The sequence below is a fragment of the Cricetulus griseus genome (genome assembly GCF_003668045.3).
Source record: "Cricetulus griseus strain 17A/GY chromosome 1 unlocalized genomic scaffold, alternate assembly CriGri-PICRH-1.0 chr1_0, whole genome shotgun sequence".
Taxonomy (NCBI): Eukaryota; Metazoa; Chordata; class Mammalia; order Rodentia; family Cricetidae; genus Cricetulus; species Cricetulus griseus.
In genome coordinates, this window is record NW_023276806.1 from 232,868,823 (window position 1) to 232,875,122 (window position 6,300).

Below are 6,300 nucleotides of genomic sequence, written 5' to 3' on the forward strand. Positions count from 1 at the left end.
CTCTTCCTGCCACAGGGGGCAGAGCTGAGTGAGGCCTACATCTGAGTCATCTCAGAATGTATCCTTCCTCGCGTCAGCAGAATGGCAGGGTCTCACTACGCAGCCTGGGGTGGCCTAGAACTCACGGAGATCACCTGCCTCTGTTTCCTGAGTGCTGGGAGGAAAGACAGGAGCCACCACGCATGGCTATCATTACATTTTAATTAAATATTTTAGTTGTGTGTCTGTGTTTGTGGATGCAATGCCAGTGGAGGCCAGAAGAGGGCGTTGGGCTCCTGGAGCTGGAGTTACAGGCAGCTGTGAGCCACCGTGTGGGCGCTGGGAATTGAGCCCAGGCCCTCTGCAAGAGCAGCTAGTGTCTTAACCACTGAGCAGTCTCTCCAGTCCCAGTAGTGTTCACTGCAGCTTTCAGATTCCATAAGTAGCAGTGTGACCTCCCACTGGCTTCCTTCAGGGCCAGCCTCTCACTTTGACACCCACCAACATCTTCCAACAGCCCCGAGCACAGCTGCTGTCCTCGTTGGCCCTTTGGTGAGGAGGGAATTCAAAACTCAGGAAGGGCTGCAACCAACCACTCTTGATCCTCAGGGGTCCAGTCCTCCAGGGCCAGTAAGCAAAAGGCCTCTATGTTCCCCAGTGACTCCTACACCTTCCTGTCCCCTGCTCCTCTGCCTTCCAGGTATGCCCTTGTCCCCACAGACAATGGTGCTCCCAGCACAGTGCTCTGAGGCCTTAGACTCAGCTGCTGCAGATATGCCTGAGTGGATGGGAGCTGGGGAAAGCCAGGGACTCCATGCACACTCTCCTCCTTTCCCAGCCAACAGATCCAGGCTGTCTTTGGTGCTCCATTTCGAGTGTCAAGGGGAAAAGTCCAGGGCTTACTGCATGCTCCAAAATGTTCTCATCTCGAGCTCCTCCTACCCCCTTCCTTAGCTGGTGATTTTTAGCTGGGTACATGGCAACCTGGAGTGAACACACTCCAGCCTCCCTTGCAGCTAGGTATGGTCATGATGCTGGGTGGAGGGGTCAGCTGGGTTCCATCCTCAACTCCCAGGGTGCCTGGGGACTCTTCCTCTATCTTTATCCACCAGTGTGATGTCAGGGCACCTAGTTGGGTTTTGATCCAAGAAATACATTTTGGGGGTAGGGATGTGGGGGGGGGTAGGGATGTGGCTCAGTTGGTGCTTCCTCAGCATGAATGGGCACTCAGGAAGTAGAGGAGGGGTTCAAGGTCAACCTTGGGTAACTCTGTCTCAAAAGATGTGGTTCTGCTGGGGTCACCAGGAAACAGAAACTGGTGATCACCACCCCCCGCACAGCAGGACTGACTCTCAGGGCTTCAGTGAGGGGAGATCACCCGGAGGGCTCCCTCCAGGAAGGCCACGCTTGGCCCACTTCTCAGGAAATGTCATGTCCAAGGTCACAGCTGTGGTGCAGAGTCAAACTCACAACCCCGGTCTCCTGACCAGTCCAGGATGCTCTTCCTCAGGATCCAGTCTCGGGTCCCTTGCATGGACCCTTGAAAACACCAGCCTCCCGCCTCCTGCTCTGCTCCCGAGGCAGGCCACTCTTTAACCCCCTTGGCCACTGCAGCAGATGAGCTGTGCCAGAGCCTGCCCTCTCTGTGCAGACCTCAGGAGTCTGCTGAGGGTCACACCTGCCCTATTCTACCCTCCACATAAGGGTCCCTCGTCGTCCCCATGTCCAAGTGTGTCTGTCTTGGGACTGTTCTTCAGCCTTCCAAAGCAGCATGTACTCTCTCCATCTGGGCTCTGTGAGCCTTCAAGACGTTGAACACAGACGAAGGAGCACAACTTGGCGTTTGTTTTTTGAGATGGGGATTTCACTATGTAGCTGGTTGGCCAGGAACTCTGTGTAGATCAGGCCGGCCTTGAACTCACAGACATCTGCCTGCTTCTACTTCCTGGGTGCTGGGATCAAAGGTGTGTGCTAGCACCACCCAGGGCTTTCTTTTCTCTTATGCTCTTGTGTTTTCATGAGACGGTTTCATGTTGTAGCCCAGGCTGGCCTTGATTTTGGCAATCCTCCTACCTGTATTCCCAGCATACCCTCCGGTGTATTCCACTAGGGCAACCATCAAACCCAGGATGACAAGGTCTGGGGCAGTTGGCTGGCACACCCTCCCCACCTGCCAGCCCAGTGTGGAGTCCTTGAGCTGGGACTTTCGGTCCAGGGCAGGGTGACAGTGACACTGTACTCAAATGGTGGGATGGAGGTGAGTCCCAGGTGTTCTGTGAGTGAAGGTGAGACTCACCCTGCACGAACTTAAAGGCTGTGCACACAGCTTGGGAAGGACTGTCAGTCTGTCCATCTGTCGGCAGACAGCTGTCTTCCTGGCTGGCTCTCTGTCTTATCTCCTAGAACTCCTGTCCTCTCTGTGTTTGGCTTTCTTAGGAACTTCAGTCTGTGATAACGGTGGAGAAAGAAGTCTGGGCCTATTCCAGCACAAGAGGGATGGGATCCTCACGTCCTGCAGTCCCAGGCTCTGGCTTCAGGAAGGCAGAAACGCTGGGGGCCTGGGGCTCCTTCCTTGTGGTGAGGGACCCAGTGTTCTCACCTTGAGGGGACCACGAGGGAAAGACAGGATGATCAGGAAGCCTAGTTCATGAGCCTCTAGGCATTGTCCAGTGGACGTGGTAGAGACAAATACCCTGAGCCCAGAGAGGCTGGGGAATAGGCCTCAGAACATACAGTAAGCTTGAGATATGAACCCAGACCCCAACTTGTGCTCCCACCAGTGTTGACTCAGGTAACTGATGCCAGTAAGCCTGCACCCTGGGGTCACTGACCATGTGGCTCACTCACTCACAGGTGCTAGGCAGAGGCTTACTGGCTTGCCAGGGTTAGGGTTGAGACATAGCAGGGAGCCTTAGGCTGTGCCTGGGTAGGGAACACAGGGACCAGGAATGGCCCAGGAAGTGGCTGTTTTCATACCTGGGACATGTCACCTCGTGTTCCAGGCATACCTGGCTCCTTGCTTAATCCAGACTAGCAGGTATTCCTCTGTGCTTGGCCTAGCAGCCCAAGTCCCCCTGTGTCTGCCACAGAGGGCACAGACAGCCCCCAGCAACTGGTCCAAGGACAGTCACCTCTGGACCGTCTGGTTCTGTGGGCAGTTATAAGATGCCACAATTCCTGTCCTTGTCCCAGACTGGACCCAGCTCTCCAGGCCCAGGGTCTCCCCACCATGCCCTCCCCTGCCTGCAGATGCACTCTGGAGACACTCCAGGGGAAAGGCCATTATTCCCTGTATCCAGGCCTTGCTACCCACCCCATATCCGCCCCTCCCCACCCCCGTAGCTTCTCCCACTCATTCAATGCCAATGCCTGCTCACACCCGAGATGAGGTGGCCCTCAGGGGTCCAGGCAAGCCTGCAGTCAGAGATGAGCTCTAAGGGACACTTTGGGTTGGTTGGGACATTTGCACACGTGAACGCACACACCGACAGGGACAGCATCCTCTTCATCCATTCACCCCTGTGTTAGGAAGCACAGCCGCACTTGGCCGGCCTGGTCTTGGTCCTCATGAATCTCTTCGCTCACACAGGGCACTGAGCTCCCTTAGGTCCAGCACTGTCCTGGATGCCCACAGCAGAAGAGGACAATGGCTAAGAGGGGTTATGTCTATGCTGGAAGGTACGGTAGGCAAGCCCGGGAAGGTGTACATGGTAGGCAGCAGGCCGAGGAGGTGGGAACCCGCTTGTGTCTCCTTGAGGTCGGGCATCTGAAGGGGTTAGCTTTTGCAGGTGGCTTGGAGCACTCAGATGGAAAAGGGAGCCCACATTGTGCAACCTTGAGACCCAGGCCACTAGTGTCCCAGGTTGTCCTGGCTGTGAGCCAGCTGCTGGGCCATGGTTCCCAAACATGTAGACAAGCATCTTCAATGGTCTCCACACTGAAGGACACTGCTGTCACTGGCTTCCTATTAATCCCAGTGGGGAAACTGAGGCACGGAGCTTGTGCTGAGAGGTGGGGAGCCAGGCATGGAACTCAGCCAACTCTCAGCCACCCCTGCTTGGGGTGTGGCATTAGCTGCTCCTCCTTCCCTGCCCCAGCACCAGGTGGACCCCAGGCCTCGGCAGGGGGTGGAGGTGGTGGCCCACGTCATGCCCTCACCCAGGGAGCTGGCTACTGCCTTTCCCCTACTGACGCAGAGCCAGCCAGCCTGCTGGGCCTTACAAAACCACAGGTCCGATAAGAATACAATCAAGCCTGTTTTGCTCCGTGTGAGGGGCTGGGCCACGAGGCCCCTGGGGTGGAGGGACTGCCCGCAGCTAGGGCGCTATCAGCAGCCCTGACCCCCCTCCTAGCAGCCCCTTTGAAATTTACCCACCTTATCAAAGCCCCAGGCTTCCCCTAAACTCCAGGGACAGCTGCCCTTTGTGTGTGCTGACTTCTACCTGGGCCCAGGGACTACCTAGGGTGTGTGTGTGTGTGTGTGTGTGTGTGTGTGGTGGGGGTGGGGTGGGTTCCTGGGAAAGAGCACCTGGGCTACACAACCCGAGAGGCCCTCAGTCTCATACACAAGCCGGCTGCACACCCCTCTATCTGAACCCCCACTCCTGCCCACCCTTCCTCTGGCTGGCTGGGCATTCCTCCACAGGTGCCAGGTGTGGAGGACAGCTTCCTTCCTCCTCGGGCACTTCCTCAGCCACAGAGACCTGCTTCATGCCTGGTCCCCCAGCCGCTCCTTCTGCAAATGTTTATTGAACATCTACTACACGCCAAGTCCCGGGGGCCATGGCAGTGATGACGGACCCTAGCTTCACTCCCCCCTCCCTCGGAGCTGGCATTCTTGCTGTGGAAACATGGGTGCTCAGAGTCAGAAGGCTCGAGGTGCTGCCTGTGGGGCGGAAATAAGCCAGGGAAGGAAGACAGGAAGTGCAGAGGACACGTCTACACGATGGGGTTAGCGGAGGGCGCCTTTGCAGGGGCTCCCGAGTGGAGATCCCAGGCTAGGCTCCCCCTCCACACTCGGAACCACAGACACAGACACCCAAACTGGGTGTGGGAACACACTTGTGAGTCCAGCACTGGGGAGGCACAGGTAGGCAGAGTGCCCATTCAAGGCTAGCCTGGGCTACACAGGGAGTTCCTGTTTTCATCATAAAATAAAAGGGCTCCAGGATTGAAATTTTGTTTGCTTGTTTTCTTTTTTCTTTTTTTTTTGTAACCACTCTGGCTGGCCTGGAACTCACTTTGTCCACCAGGCTGGCCTCAAACTCACAGAGATCCACCTGTCTCTGTGTCCTGAGTGCTGGGACTAAAGATGTGCCCCCCGCCGCCGCCGCTGCCACCAGGCCAGGATTGAAAATTATACATGGGCCTGGATTTAATCCCTAGGATTGTCCAAACAGAACCAGGCAGTGGTCATCAGCATGTCAAGTTCTTATTTTAATAAGGCCACAGGGCACAGTGCCAGCAGAGCAAGGGTTAGACCCCAGGCCCCGCCCCTGCTGCTCCACTGTGAGGGCCCTGGGCAGGACAGTCTGGCCAGAGACGACCGGGTGCTGGGCATGGGGACTGATCACGGATGCAAATGGTCACTGCCTGTCCCTGTTGAAGTGGTGGCCAGGCTTGTTTGGAGCTGAGAGCTGACACTGCAGAGGTATAGGGCGCATTTTGACTCTAGAGAGCTGTCAGCAACCTAGGCTTTCTAGAACTCTTAGTGCCCCTTCCCCGGGTCACTGTCCTCAGGGTGGCACAGGACTAACATCCCAGCAGGAGGAGGGGGCAGGAGGTCAGAAGTTCAAAGCCATCCACAGCTACATAGTGAATCTGAGGCCAGCCTGGGATACACAAGTCCCTCCCTATTCCCGAAAACAAAAGCAACAAAACAACACAAAGAGGGCACCGTGGCATTGTCAGAGCAGGTGAGAACGGCAGTACCCGGACAGAGCGGCTCCGAGTGCAGCCTGGGCCAAGCACCTCAGAGGCTGCCCCTAGGTCCTCGGTGCACACCAGACTAATCCACCCACGTCCTTCTTTTAGGACACATACTCCTGGGGGGTCAGAGTCCAGTCTTTGTAGGGGGAGGTCTTACTATGTGGCTGGGGCTTGCAAGGAACTCAGGATTCTCCTGCCTCAGCCACCAAGTGCGGGGATGACAGGCCTGTGTCAGCATGCTCGGCCCTTTAGTGTTCATTGTCAAGGTCATCTTGTGCAACACTACATGTTAGCGCCCCTGCTGCCCTCGTGACTCCGGCACTTGGGCTATAAACCGAACCGCTGGCATTGGTGAAGAAAACGGAAACCTATCAGAAGACTTCAGGAACCTTC

General features: G+C 56.3%; 1 protein-coding gene across 1 annotated transcript in view; it reads right to left on the reverse strand.

The window, feature by feature from the left end:
- The window catches only part of Spdef (SAM pointed domain containing ETS transcription factor), an 18,234-nt gene extending 14,959 nt beyond the window's left edge, over nt 1–3,275 (reverse strand). The window contains exon 1 of the mRNA XM_027389013.2: nt 1–3,275. This exon is cut by the window's left edge and continues 36 nt beyond it. The gene's annotated coding sequence lies outside the window, so the exon portion shown is untranslated.
- Between the last annotated feature and the right edge of the window lie 3,025 nt (nt 3,276–6,300).